The following is a 16,079-nucleotide window of genomic DNA, read 5'->3' on the forward strand; positions in this document are numbered from 1 at the left end:
TAAGTATTTTTTATTTGAATAAAAATAGTGATGTAGCACTGGATAAGCGGGCCACACAGCTAGGGTTGACCTTAAACCATAGGCAGCCCATCTTGGACCCAAAACTCTACCAATCTTTATAATTTCAATTCCAGGTTGTTCGGATATTTTGGAAAGTTCAATTTGGTTCTTATTGGATTGATGAAAAATAGTATATATCTTATCAATAAATATTTTAAAATGATTTACTTGCTTTGTTTCCTTTATCGAATCATCTAAAACAAGATGGAGGCGATGATTTAAACAGTGCCATATTATTATGTTTGGAAACTCTTTTGCAATCCTAGTGCTCACTCAAGATTTTCTTCCAAGCATAATGCTGGCACCATTGGAGCAAAATCCTATTAAATTTTTTTCTAGGTAGTTCTTAGTAAGCCCAACGTTATTTAAACTTTGCATAACTGAAGAACGTATTGTCTCTGCATCTTGTTTTTCCAATTCAACTAGTTCAACGAAAATTGTTGGTGATGTAACTGAATCCAAGGCCAATTCTAATACAACAAATTCTTATTTTGGTTTCTTATTGAAAAAAAATCTGTCAAATTCTGTTGCCTTTTCATCCTTTTAAGGGCTACTGCAAAAAAATTTTAAAAACGTTTTATTTTAATATATTATAGAGCAGGAGCGGATATGTGCCAATATATTTGAATATTTTTACTAGTTCTGTCCACGTGTGGTCATATCAAACTTTTATAAACAAAGCACTATGCTTATACCATTGATAAACATCAGTCAGAACATACATTTTCTTCATTTTATCGATATTAAACGAAAATTTCTTGCTGAATTAATAAATGGCATAGAACACCAGGCGCCCACCTTAGAGAGAACCCTGATCACAAGTGCCATTTTAACAACCGGTTTGCCGAACTCAACAAAAAATTAGGTATCGGTTCTGCCGAACCGGTGCGAATCGGCTGAATCCCACCACTGCGTCAGTCACAGCATGGGTTTGTTAAGGAGAAATCTCGTCTGAACCAATTTAACTGGATACCAACGATGTGGTCACAAAGGAACTGGATACAAAAAAAAAAAAAAGTAATTTTGATATCATATATAGGATTTCAGGAAAGCTTTTGTTGCTGTTGTGCATAAACGACTGCTGTACAAATTGGAGCGGTGTAGCATTAAGGGAAAGTTACTGATATGGATAAAGGGATTGCTGAGTGGGAGAAGATAGACTGATTATCAATGGACACTGCTCTTTGTGGATTAATGTTCTTAGTGGGTCCCACAAGGTTTGATGCTGGGCCCACTATTGTTTGCTGTATTTATTAATGATATTGGTGAGGATATATCAGGCTTAATGTCTAAGTTTTCAGATGATACAAAGGTTGGTAGGGTGGGTAATGACAGTAATGAAGGTATGCTGCTACAACAAAAAATCTAAAAAAATTAGGCTGATGGGTTGAGAAATAGTAACTGAAGTTTAATATTGAGAAATCAAATGTAATGCATATGGCTAGCACTAATCCCAGAGTAACATATGAACTGTGTGGTACTACACTCTCGGTAGTGAAAACAAAGAGGATCTGGAAGAATTGTGCAGTCTGATACAGAGTTCTCTGAGCAGTGCAGACAAGCTGTCAGGGCAGCTTATGGTTTTTGTCAGTGTTATGGAGATGCTTATCCCATTGTATAAGACCGCATGTTGAGTACTGCATACAGATCTGGAGGCCATCTTATTTTAGGATGTAGAGCTGCTTGAATGGGTACAGAGGACAACAAGATTGGTGAGGAGAAAAAAAAAAAGGCTTCAGTTCTGCAAATTGCAGTGTCTGGTGACTAGGCACCTGGGAGGTGATCTGATTGAGATGTTTGAGGCTTTAAATGGCTTGAGCAAACTCAATGCTAATGGGATTCTTCCTCTTGCTCAGACTGCACATGAGGGAGCATTCAAAGAACTACACAAACTATTATATGGGTTAAATGGGATTTTTTTTGCTGATTCCATACAAGCTTGCTTTCTTGCATCATTTGCCACTTTATATAAAAGTAAGTTTTAAAATACAGTTTAATAATATTTTGCTGTGGATGTTTAAACACACATCAGCAGATGTTAAAAACTAATATCATAACCAGGATGCAACGAATTCTCTGAGGTCATTTGTATTGTTGAAAACTCAATTTTAGGTCTAGGAGACCTTAATTAAATTATTTCTGAATAAAAATTAAAATTATTTTGAAAAATTTATTTCACCCCTAGCACTTTTTATGGTTAAGATTATTTCTATCGACTCCATTCCCCGTCAAGTTTGGATACAATCAACGAAGTTGAGGAAATCCAAAATCAATGTATATAGTAGAATAAGTATCTCATATATCCTGGGAATTCTTTCCAAGGAATTGTTTCTTTTCATAACTTTTTGTACTAATTAATTTGCAATACTTCGCTTTTATATATGAACATGCCCAGATAGTCTTGATTCCGTAATGTACACAACTTACTTGGTTATTCTTCATGAACCAGAGGCGCCGATGTACTAACGCTAAGAGCAATTAGTACTATTAACAGCGGTCCAAAATCACGAAAGTAGGCCTAGTTGTAGCAGGATAATTCAGGGCGCGCCTGTTTCCTGGTACTACGAAATAGCAGCAGTAACAGACGGCGCAACGCACTGTGGCAGAACGATCACAGTCACAATACAACACAAGCATTGCGGAAAAACAGGGACATAAATTTTACATTGCCCACATTTTAAAAGGCTTTGTTTCTCCAATGGATAACGCGGAGAAAAATCTTTGCTTCCGTTCAGCATCTGTAGCCGCGCTGCTTCTTTTCTCATATAAGTCAAAAATTCCTTAAATGGTTTCATGCCCTTAACACCGAATTTTTAACGCATGACACACCCACCAAGCAAGATGTTACACACTAAAAAATAGAACTAGCAAAAATCTCAATAACATGGGTTTTAACTGCATGTGCTTAATGGCCGATGGAATAACATGAAATTGCGCCACCTAGTATAACAAACCGAAAAGATAGCAGTATAAGTAAATCCTGCAACAACCGACGAAATGCAATTTTTATTGGTAAAATAAAAAAACAGCATACAGAATTTTTTTACAGGATAAGTTAAAATATATGAACAGAAATAAGACGGTAAGTATATACTGATAGAGAATAAAAGTACTAAAGTAGTAAACACTAAATATACACAAGCGTTCGTGGTGCATCTGTTCTTTTTTTCAACTTTAAGAAAAAGTATATATATATATATAGTACGTACTGTTTCCACTTATAACAAAAATCCACTTATTACAATTTCATTTTATATATATATATATATATATATATATATATATATATATTTTATTTTTTGTAGTAATAAATTCTTGCAACGAACAAAAACACGAGAATTAAAAACATTTTTTTTTTAAATGTAATATTTACATAAGCAAGATTAAGACACCGAATACAATAAGTGCATGCAAATAAATTACAGATACGATCAATGAATAAAAGCACTAAAATTAACTAGCAAACAGATTTCGAGGTAAAATGCCGCTTTATCAACTAACAGTAATGTGCGACATACAGTCGTATTAATAGAGGATTTATGTGATACGTGATTATCACAATCAGGGAACGACGAAGAACGATAACGTCATTTAACAGAAGAGAGAGTGAGGGAGAGAAGAAAAAAAAAAGTTAATCGAACATGGCGACGCAGAATTGATCTTGCAAAGGTAAGCGCCAGCTCTCATCGCATTGCAAGATGGCAAACTTCATAACAGGGCGGATACAGATCTCTCTATTACAATTCATAACGGAGTCGGCAGTAGAAAAATAAAATGCCATGATCGCTGGCCAAATTCATGTGAGCAGGATTGTGATGCTCAGAGTACAACATAGGGTTTTCTTTCCATCTGGTGGTTTTGCGAATGTAACATATCTCATAATCCAGACATTTAATACAATGAAGTGTTGCCTCGGAGAAAAACGGGATGAGCGACCTCATCCTGGAAATCGTATATCTCGGGTTTCTTACGAGGGAATTGCACTCATCGAACATTACAAGAACGAAAATCTTAGGAAGATACTCAAAAACACCCAGGCGGCTGGATGTATGAGGCAAGAATAGACTATTGCGCGGGGATCCTTTTAGATGAACCAAAAAAGGTGACGGACACCAATTCGTATTTATTTACATGGGGAGAGTAACCGGACAACGTAATCTGCCCCTACAGTCGTCTCAGACAGTCTTTAAATTCTGTACAGTGGGATCAACTGACGATGTTACCTACAGTAAATTCTAAGTGGGAAGCATTCAAGGAATTAATCGTGGATGCTACTAAAAGTTTCATACCTATTAAAAAATATTGTTCAAGTTTAGGCCCAAATGGTTATCAAATGAACTAATGAGACTCGTAACAGAGAAGAAAAATGCATGGGATGCATATAAATTATCACGGGACTCAGAAGCCTATGACAGATATAAGCTAGTCTGTAATCAGGTCACAAAGGAGGGTAGGCAGGCGAAGGCAGATTACGAGAAATCCTTGGCAAAAGTTGCTAAGAAAAACAGCATGGATTTCTTTACTTATATAAACTCTAAAAGGAAGGATGTGAATCTGATTGGTACACTTGACACCGATAGTTCGACTGTTGATGATCCTGCTCAGATAGCAAACAAACTGAATGAGTATTTTGCATCTACATTCACACATGAGGATTTAATAAGGTTTGAAAATGGCAGAATGTTATCAAATTGTAGCAGGGTACTTAATGATTTTGTAATAACTGAGAGCAAAGTGGAGGAGACTTTGTTGAAGTTAAACATAAGAAAATCACCTGGGGTGGATGGGATCTATGCAGTTATATTAAAGGAGTTGGCAAAGAAACTAAGCAAACCCTTAGCCATAATTATGAGAGCATCCTTGGACTCAGGGGAGGTTCCCACAGACTAGAGATGTGCAAATGTATCCCCCCAATTCACAAAGGGGGACCGAAGGGTGACACAAGTAATTACAGATCAGTTAGTTTAACTTCTGTTCTGGGTAAAATAATGAAGTCACTGGTAAAAGATGCATTGCAGGATCATCTAGACAAGACTGCAGCAATAATTCAGACACAGCATGGGTTTGTTAAGGGAAAGTCTTGTCTGACAAATTTGATTAGTTATTATGATGTGGTTACAAAGGAACTGGATGCAAAAAATAATTTTGATAATATATATTTGGATTTCAGGAAAGCTTTTGACACTGTTGCGCATGGAAGACTATTGCACAAATTGGAGCAGAATGGTATTAAGGGTAAGTTGCTAAAATGGATAAAAGGATGGTTAAGTGGGAGAAGACAGAGGGTGGTAATCAATGGGTGCTACTCTTTGTGGACTAATGTTATTAGTGGAGTCCCACAGGGTTCGCTGTTGTTTTGTATATTTATCAATGATATTGATAAAGGTATATCAGGCTTAGTGTCGAAGTTTGCAGATGATACAAAGGTTTGCAGGGTTTTTAATAACAGTAATGGCAGTGTGCTACTGCAACAGGATCTAGATAATTTGGGCAGATGGGCTAAGAAGTGGCAACTGAGATTTAACCTGGACAAATGGAAAGTACTGCATATGGGTAGAAGTAACCCAAGAGAAAAGTACCAACTGTGTGGTACTACACTTAAAGTGGTAGAAAATGAAAAAGACCTGGGAGTAATTGTGCAGTCAGATATGAAGTTTTCTGAGCAATGCAGACAGGCTGCCAGGGCAGGTCATGGGGTTTTGTCAATGATATATAGGAATTTTGCTAGCAGGGAAAAGGAGGTGATTGTCCCTCTGTATAAGGCAATGGTAAGGCCATGCCTTGAGTACTGCATACAGGTCTGGAAGCCTCATTTTAGGAAGGATGTCGATTTGCTTGAGCGTGTACAGAGAAGGGCAACAACATTGGTAGGGGAATGAAGGGATCGTCTTACCAAGAGAAGCTTAAGTTCTGCAAATTGCAGTGGCTGGAGACTAGGCACCTGCAAGGTGATCTGATTGAGGTGTATAAGGCCTTGAATGGGTTGAGCACACTGAATTCTGATGGGATCCTTCCACTTGTTCAGATTACGAATCTAAGGGGGCATAAATTCAAATTAAGAAAAGAAAGATGTAGAATAGATGTGCGGAAATTTGCCTTTAGCCAGCAGGTGGTTAATTGCTGGAACAAACTTCCATCTGTCGTTGTGGAAAGTTGATGGGTTGAATAAATTTAAGGAGGAACTGGAGGCATTTGGAGGGAATGGTGTGATTTTTTTTTTTTTTTTTTTTTTTTTGCTGATGCTGCATAAGCTCATACACTTGCCTTCTTGCATCATATGCCACTACTACTACTACTCTAGAAATCTCAAGATCTTTAATAGAACTTGATGAATCAGAGCAGTGTCATGTGATGTTGTGGCTGACCCCAGGGTTCCCCTCACGTTAGTGAGCAGTGTCATGTAGATGCGTAGGTGCACTGACACTTAATTTTTCTACTGCAGGAACTGCATCAATCCTATTATGGAATCAGCATCTGTACCCTTTTTTTTTTTTTTTTTTTTTCCCTTTTGATAGATTAAATCCCTCAGGAAAAAAAAAAAATATACAGTTGTACCCCCATATCCGCTGATTCAATTAACCGCGGAAAAAAAAATTAGCACATACTACTCGCATGTCCAATAATACGATGCTTCCCTTTATATTTTACGATGTCGATTTTAAATCGAATAGCTTCCCTTTATTTTTTACAATGTCGCGTATGGTTTGGTCACCAACATTATAATGGTTCTTTAAACATTTAACGGATGCACTGTTTTCAAACTTTTGAATAATTTCAAGTTTTTGTTTAAGTTGAAAGCACAACTCTTGTGTTTGCCCATCATTTTCACGATTTCTAAACAAAAAAAAAAAAGTTACTATAAAATAAAAAAAAATTCTGACATAAATAAAGAAACAGAATTTGTTCTCTTCCGGTGACGGAACACAACAATCGACGCAACATACTAAATCAAACTAAACATTTGGTCTTTTATTTATTTTTTTTTTTTGATTTGTTTTGAGCGGTAGGTGTGAAGACAGTGGTTGCAAGATAATAGGTACACTAATCTCCCAGTGACGACATATGGCTTCCTTGCACCATATAGCTAATAATAATAACGCCGAGAAGACTACTGTTATTTATTTTCAGAGGATACCACCACCCAGACGATCGTTTCGAAGCTAGTGGGCTTCATCATCAGTGGACAGGCAGGTACCCTGGTAGTGCAACATGCTATCACAGTTGCGAAGTTATATCCACAATATGAAAGATGCCAAAGGGTGTTGGTAATAATATATTTGTCTATTAGAGAAGCATTATTTATTTGAAGTAGTGCAATACCAGCTATCTCGTTGTGAAGGCACCCACAATATTGAGATACTATTAAAACGATGCCTTTTACACTACATACATAGTTCAAACTTATGGGTTTAACTATGGTGTATCTACACTGATATTATATAGTTAATTACCAAAACCCATAAGGATTATGCCTTGTGCATTTCGTTTTCAAATTTATTATTACCGTATTTAATGTTGGTAATGTCTTACTGTATGTTTAATTTATTAATTTTAGGCGTATTACCGTATTTAATGTATTAATTTTAGCTGTATTAACGTATTAAATACGGTAATTTATTATTACCATATTTAATGTTGGTAATGTCTTACCCTGTGTTTAATTTATCAATTTTAGTAATTTTAGCTGTAATTAACTGTATTTTAGTAATAAATGGACGCTACATGTGTAGCGTCCATTTATTACTAAAATACAGTTAAAATTCACGCACGAAAAGTAACTTACGCTACCCAAGGAAGTACACAATTTATTTAAAATGAGGAATGGCATGCATTTTAAATAAATATCAAGGGTTGAAGTCTTACAAGCAACGTAAGTTATTTCATGAAAAGTAACAAATTTACTTTCAATTATTATTATTTCATATTTTTTAAATCTTACAACATTCAAGGAAATTCAGGACAAAAAATTCCATGAAACTAAAAATCAACTGACTAATATCAGTTAATTCTCTGATCAAATTTGAAATCAATCTTTCATTTAGATTCAGTTTTGTTAAGGGTATTGTTGAAAGTTATAAAAATGACGGTTAATAAAAAAAATACACAATATAAGGGTCAGTTCTGAATCCATAATGTGAATCCATTTTTTTAATAATTTTTCCAATATATTATGTCATTTGGGTGGTATGAGTGAGTCAAGTTACCAAAAAATAACTTTTTTTTTTTTTTTTATGTAAACCCCAAACACAAGAGGTATTAGAACCTATAGTACTTAGTACCATGCTTGGGTTGGAGGTTGAGAAGACAAAAGAAGATATGATCAGTTTCCATACACACATGAAAACTGATCATTCAAATACCTATTTTTGGAGGTTCTGGTAATATGGAGGGAAAGATTCCCAATTAAGGACTCAAGTCATCCATCAAGGATCTGGTAAGGCTTCTGGGGATGCTACTCCTGCACAAAGGTTTTATTTGTACTTACTTTTTTTTTAATTGTGTGTGTATTCATAGTGATTTTAAAGAATACATTTCAGTACGGTAAAATTCTCTTCCACACTTTTTAAGACTGTGTGTGTGTGTGTGTGTGTGTGTGTGTGTGTGTGGGCCATATTTTATTTAGGAAGGTATTGGTACCTATAAAGTATGTTGCATTTTAACCAAACAGAAGTAATAAGCTACAAAGCTGACAATTAAGTTATTTTTTGTTAACTTTTAATTTCTCTCTCTCAAGCAACTTAAGAGGTATAAAGGAAATCTACACCAAAAATTTATTTCAAAGGTCATTATCAGAGAATGAGTTTCATAAGGCCTAAAGTTGGACATGTATAGTATCTTATGTAGGATGGCACCTGAATGAAAGTTCAACTCTGCCTTGGTGCACTGTGATGAATACAGAACTCTGTAAAAGGCCAGAAATGTGTGTAATGTAATGTAATGTTATGTTTATGCAATGTGTGTTGTGCTGTTTAGTTATTTCTGGCCATTTTTCACCAAGAAGCCAATCACCTGGAAAGATTGCCAAGTGTTCACCTATACCAGGGGTGGCCAACTTAATTTGTGATGCAATCTACTTTTTTTCTTCAAAATGTGCCGCAATCTACTATCTCAAGAATTTCATTGCATACGGTTAAAAAACTTAATCAACATATTGAAAAATGTTGTCTTTAAATTTAAATATCATTCAGAATTTTTATTTTAAATTCAAACGCATTTAAATTTTTAATTTATGCAAAGTTTGTGTCTTCATGTCATCTGCTAAGCTTTCAAAATCGGGAATATACTGTGATGAGGCCAACTGTAAAGAATCTTCTGTATGCAAGTCCATAAGAGTAGAGCAATTCTTAAGTTTTTTTTTTTTTTTTTTTTCAAATACAAAAAGGCCGATTCGCATAGATATGTGGAACCAAAACAGGAATTTAAAAGTTCTCGGCATTTTTTTACATTGGGTACTTTTCTCGGCAAATATATTTCCAAAAGTCTTTTTCTGATGATCTGGCTTTTAGGAAGATATTGTTTCGCAGTGTAATACAGTCAGTCCTCGTATAGCACGATAGTTGCGTTCCTAGAAACCCTCGTACAATGCAAAATCGTGCAATATAAACAACAGGCCCTATGGGAAAAATGGGGTTAGGTGCCGACCACCCAAGATTGAACACACATTTGTAACCAAATCATTACCAAACACAAATAATCGTAATAAAATACTTACGCATTTTATTACGACTATTACGTAATAAAATATTGCTAATGCTTTTACTTCTATCATAAGCAAACTTGCTTTTTGTTTAATTTTCTATCCAAACAGATGATAGCCGTTCCATCTCTTCCAATTCTTTGTATCTTAATCTAATGGATTTTAATTACACTTTGAGTTGTTCCTGCTATGAAAGTTTTTATTTTCTCTGCATTCTTTCTAATTCTCGGCATTGCCTCATTTAGGCCTGTAGCACATGCAATATCACATGGTCTTTCATTTCGCTCAAAGCGTTTCACAATTTCATATTTTTTCTCTATCGACAGAGGCGGACTGGCCATAAGCCTTACCGGGGAAACCCCGGTGGGCCGGAGTGCTTTTGGCCATAAACCATAGTATGAGGCCACTATAAATTTTCCCGGGTAAGAATTTTTCACCCAGTCCGCCTCTGTTTATTGATATTGCTCTTCTTTTTCTCTCTGAATCTGCAGTATCTTCACCAGGACGCTTCCTTTTCACACCTTTTAAGTATTTTACTCATTTTTAGGGAACAAAGCACAAAACGAGGAGGCACGCTTGATACACATTAACAAAGCTGCGCGTGTGTAGCAACTGAATAAACAACGTGTAGCAACTGAATAAGGCTGAGGTACACTATTAACACCTCACATTTTACTAAAGCACATTTCTAAGGGTTACTACCATAAAACAATAAAAACAATTTCCAGTTGCGTTTCTGCTAGTGGAATCTGTTATAAAGTGGTAGTAAACTCGATCTAATTGCATTTGTGATTATACCGATAGCTGAAATTGTGTTTGTTTTTACGTTATTATGGTGAAATGTGTTTCCCCTTCACTGATATAAAAAACAAATACATTTTCAGAATCTTCTATTCATTCCTATCGTGTTGCGTTCGGTCGGGGTGATTCTGCATTCGACTGCCATTTCTTGTAAACACAAAGGCGAATCGTGCATAAACGAATTCGGTTCATGTTATATAAGATATCGTTCCCCTATTTATAAATCGTGTTGATCGAATTCGTGTAGTGTAAACACGTGTTATACGAGGACTGACTGTAATTTCATTTTCAAGTAATATTTTCTCCATGTTAAAAATCTCAGCGATTTTTTTTCAATTTTTTTTTCATATCTAAGTCGACATTAAATGGATAAGAAATACATTGAACAATGTCTTCAATTGTTTCAAAGTCATCCACAACTTCCTCAATTTCAGAAACATATTTCTCACTATTAAATTCAAAAACAGGATATTTTTGCAAATGAACTTGCATATTTGCAAAATGATAGAATTTTATTTTCTTTGAGATCTTTAGCCATTGCCAAAAATTGATATTTATATGCAGATATATTACTACTAATTGTGCCACCCACATTTTTATTTTTTCCTTGTAATTCCAAATTCAGATCACTTAATTTACTGGTAAAATCTACCAAAAAAGCCAGTCCACACCACTCCGTATCTTGTAACTGCTGATAATCATCTCGCCTTTGATCAACAGTTTTGTTTTTTTTTTTAAATTTCATTCAGCAAATTTCGAAATCTCTACAGAAACTTACTCCGACTCAGCCACCTCGCATCTGTGTGTAATATCAGACCTGGTTCATTTTCATCGAGTTGCATTTTGAAAATGTCTCCTTTGAAGAGATTGTCCTCTGATGGAATTCACGATTTTGAAAGCTATGACAATAACACTTAGAATTTAATCTTTTTCTGGCTAAAACTTATTGGTGGATGATACAGTGGTAACTCAAAAAATCTGGAAATCACCATTCTTTTGGCACAATGCGATGAATCCGTTGAGACGCCCTGTCATTGCTTTGGCTCCATCTGTTGTTACTGATACCAGCTTAAATAGTGGTAATTTAATTTTTTCAATAATTTTTGAATGCAATAAATATATCAAGACCTCTAGTTCTTTCTTTTAATGAAACCATACCCAGCGGTTCTTCTCTAGTGGCAGAATTATTGAAAAACCATATGAATAAAAACGAGCAATCGAGCTGTATCACTAACATCTGTAGATTCATCCAGTTGTAAAGAAAAGGACACACCACTAGCAATATGAGCACGCAATTGTTCGCTCACATTTTTTCTCATTTTTTCGATGTTTCGCATCACTGTATTTCGAGATAATTGCAGATCTTGCACTTTTAATTTCATTTTTTTCCCTAAAATTTTCAAAAAGAGAATCTGTTATTTCCAAAAAAATGCATCTTTGATGAATTTGACCATCAGAAAATCGATTGCATTTTTTTACAAGATGACTCACTTTAAATTATGCTACAGTTATTGCTTTAGATTGTAAATTAGGTGTCATGAAGAAATTTTGTTGCGCGAATAATTCGGATTTAAGTTCTTTTAATTTATTTTTTTCTAAGGTCACTATTAGGCGGAAAATCCGATTGGTATTTACCATGGAGTGCGTTGAAGTGCCTTTCTAGATTTCCTTTTTTGGTTCTAGCCACAGAAGCACTGCAAATCAAACAACATTTTTATTTTATCATTACTAAAAAGTATTCTAGTTCCCACTCTTGATGAAAATTATACGTTTTACTCTCTTTCGTAGTATTCATTTTAAATCATCATCATCAGCCATTTTAAATCCACTGCAGGATGAAGGCCTCTCAAGCAACTTTCCAGTTCCTTCTGTTTTGAGCACTGGCCATCCATTTACTACCCACAAACTCATGAATTTCATCTATCCATCTCCGCCTTTGTCTTCCAGGTTTTCTTCTAGCTCCTCTTGGATACCATTCTGTTATTTTCTTAATCTATCTGTCATCATGTCTTCGAGCTATGTGTCCTGCCCAAGACCATTTTAGTTCTTTAGTTTTTTTAAGAATGTCCTTTACTTGAGTTTGCTGCCTAATCCATGTGTTTCTCTTCTTATCTAACAGTCTGATTCCCAATATGATTCGTTCCATTCTTCGCTGTGTAGTTCTCAGCTTCTCTTCCATTCTTTTAGTGAGTGCCCAAGTTTCACTTCCATAAGTCATGGTGAGGAGTATACATTGGTTCATTATTTTACGTTTCAGACAAACTGGGATATTGCTCTTCAGTATGACTATATTTCCTGAAAGCTATCCTTCCAAAATTTATTCTTCTCTTGACTTCCAGCCATTTATCATTATTACAGCTAATAACTTGTCCCAGATAAGTATACGACTCCACCTTTCCAATTACTGCTCCTTCAATCATTATTTCCCTTTCTGTGGCATACTTGTTCATCACTATATTCACTTTTGTTTTAGCCATATTCATCTTTAATCCAAAATCCTTACTAATCGTGCATAACTGATTAAGATTTTCCTCTAAATCTTTGGGATCGTGGCTTATGACCACAATGTCATCTGCAAATCATAAATGGTTTAGGTACTCTCCATTCACATTGACTCCTTTCTGCGACCAGTCGAATCTTCTGAAAGCTTCCTCAAGGGCAGCAGTAAACAGCTTTGGAGATATTGTGTCTTCTTGTCGAACTCCTTTCTCGATTTTCAATTTCCTACTGTCTTTGTCGAGTCTAATAAAGGAGGTAGCACTCTCATATATTTTCTTCAAAATCATGATATATGGGGATCTATGCCTTGTCTTTCAGTGCCCAAAACATTGTCTTATGCTGTATGGAGTCAAATGCCTTTTCATAATCCACAAATGCCAGGCATACTGGTGTTTTATATTCATTTGCTTTCTCCATTAGCTGTGATATTACGTGAAGGTGATCCATAGTTGAGAATCCTGTCCTAAAGCCAGCTTGCTCTTTCGTTTGATTCTCATCAAGTATTCTTTCTAATCTGTTAGTAATGACCCTTGTGAACAACTTGTAGATATGGGATAACAAGCTAATTGGTCTATAATTTCCAATTTCTGATTTATCTCCTTTCTTATGCAGCAAAACTATGATTGCATTATTCTACTGCTTAGGCATCACACCTTTTCTAATGCACTTTGTGAAGAGCCTTGCCAGTTTTTGTGTTATGTCTCTTCCTCCCAATTTTAACAACTCTACAGTAACTTCATCTTCCCCCGGGGCTTTCTGATTCTTCATTTTCTTCAATGCATGTTCTACCTCATCAGGAAGAATATTGGGTATGTCGTATGTGTTGCTACTTTGCAATCCATCTTCTCCACTGCTGGCATCATTCCCCTGCTCCTTGTATAATTCTCTATAGTAGTCTTCTGCTATTTGAATTATGCCTTCTCTGCTGTTTATAAGTACACCATCGCTATTCTTCAGTTTCAGTATCATTTGTCTTTCTGTATTACTGCTCATGGCTGCTGATTTCAATCCTTTGTTTTCCCTTAATGCCTGTTCTACTTTTCTTGTGTTAAATCTTCTTATGTCCTCTCTGAGTCTCTTTCTAATGGCTTTGCATAACTCAGTATACTCAATTTTCTTCCTGTCATTGTTTTTCTTGCTTTTCATTTGTCGTCTTTGGTTCATCATGACAAGTGCTTCTTGACTAATTTTTTCTTCTTTGGATTTCTTTTCCCTATAGGTTTCTTGGGTTTTATCACTTTCAAAAAGTTATAATATTCCTGGTCGATATCTTGGTCCTGAGCAGTCTGCAGAAGCTCAAACTTGTTCTTAAGTTCCAGTACATACTGCTTTTTCTCCTCTTCTGTTATCTCAAAGACCTTTGTACTTTTTTTCTCGAGTCAGTTTTTTCCTTTCCTTTCCTGCATCTATATCAAGTGTACATCTTACCATTCTGTGATCATTTCCAACATTTACCTTATTCAGGATGGTAACATCATTCACAATATATCTTCTGTTAGTGGGGATGAAGTAGATTTCATTAGTAGTTAATCCATTCGGACTTTTCCATGTCCACTTTCTGTTCACCCTTTTCTTGAAAAAAAGTGTTCATTACTGACAGTTCTTGAGATTCTGCAAATTCCACAAGTCTTTCACCTCTTTCATTTCTTTCACCAATTCCAAAATTTCCTATAGTTCCACTTTCTGTGCTGTTTTGTCTTTTTCCAACCTTAGCATTGAAGTCTCCCATAATAATAGTGTAGTGGGTTTTCTGCTCATCTAGAAGACGCTCAATTTCGGTGTACATTTCTTCAACCTCTTCATCATCATGGCTCGATGTTGGTGCATAAATCATTATAATCTTTAGCTTGTACCTCTTAGAAACCTTGAGTATTAGTCTTGACACCCTTGGTGATGTACTTTTGAATTCCAAAATGTTATTTTTAAAATCGTTATGGACCAGAAACCCAACTCTACCTTCACTCCTTTCACTGTTTTCATTGGTGTACAGCAGATTTCCACTTGATAAACTTATAAGTGATTCATTTCTTCTTCTTGTTTCAGCCAAACCAATGATATTCCAATTAACATTTTCTAATTCCAATTAACATTTTCTAATTCCTATTCCAGCTCTAATATCCTGTCATTTTAAATCAAGGGATATTAAATTAAGTACTGTCCAGTTATTAATATTAAGTAAGCTAAATAAGAATTCGACACATACACTATACTCTCCACAACATAACTTTTGGATTTGTAATAAGCGTATGCAGTAGGGTGCATAATAATAATAATATTTAGATTTTGACTAATCTATTTTTTATATATGTTTATAATTCGTTGTGATCGACCAAAATTAAAGCCACAATTGACTGGTAGATCGTGATCCACTTGTTGACCACCTCTGACCTATACCAAGGGGAGGTAGGCCACAACTGCACATGCATCAAGGCCAGCCTCAACAGTCACGCACTGAATGTCTGAAGCAAGCTTGAAACCATTCAAAAGAACTCCATGCCAGCTAGACATCAACAATGCGAGCATGCATACAATAAAATAAATTTTCTGTTTATACTCCGGGACGACCAAACGGTCAGAGGAGTTCACAAATTGACAGAATACAAGAAACAGCACCGTATTCAGTAGTCACGGGCTTGAACCCCGGTCACTCAAGGCACGTGTACTTATGCACCCGCACGCCTGACCACTAGGCTACGGCGGCCTTCATTCCCAAGAGACAGCAGAAGACAAAGAAATAAAGAAAATAGCACTAAGGGAGGGAAAAATGTCTGTCCAGTGCTGCCCAAAGTAGCTCACAAAAAGAAAATGTCTTTAGTCAAACAGCAGCAGTCAAGTCATTCAAAAACAAGATCAGCAAGGCAGGACAAGTTTTAGATTTAAACTATTAATCTGGAGTGGTATCAGAAGTCACTGGTTGATAACAGCATCAATGTGCAGACCAGAGCAGATCCATAGCAAGCCAATTTAGAACCAGAGGCAAGAACGAAGAATTGGGCGGTATTGTTAATGATGTTGGCAATTA

The 16,079-nt window shown here is 35.7% G+C and overlaps 1 protein-coding gene across 6 annotated transcripts in view; it reads right to left on the bottom strand.

The window, feature by feature from the left end:
• The window catches only part of LOC150075760 (la-related protein 4-like), a 498,776-nt gene that overhangs the window by 351,221 nt on the left and 131,476 nt on the right, over positions 1-16,079 (bottom strand). Inside the window, exon 1 of one of the 6 annotated variants that reach the window (XM_090387143.1) lies at positions 2,488-2,902. The exons of the other annotated variants lie outside the window; for them this stretch is intronic. The gene's annotated coding sequence lies outside the window, so the exon portion shown is untranslated. Of the gene's footprint in view, positions 1-2,487; positions 2,903-16,079 lie in introns of those variants that run through there. 6 annotated transcript variants of the gene reach the window in all.

This window comes from Mastigoproctus giganteus, chromosome 13, assembly GCF_048544385.1.
Source record: "Mastigoproctus giganteus isolate SK-2022 chromosome 13, ASM4854438v1, whole genome shotgun sequence".
Lineage (NCBI taxonomy): Eukaryota > Metazoa > Arthropoda > Arachnida > Uropygi > Thelyphonidae > Mastigoproctus > Mastigoproctus giganteus.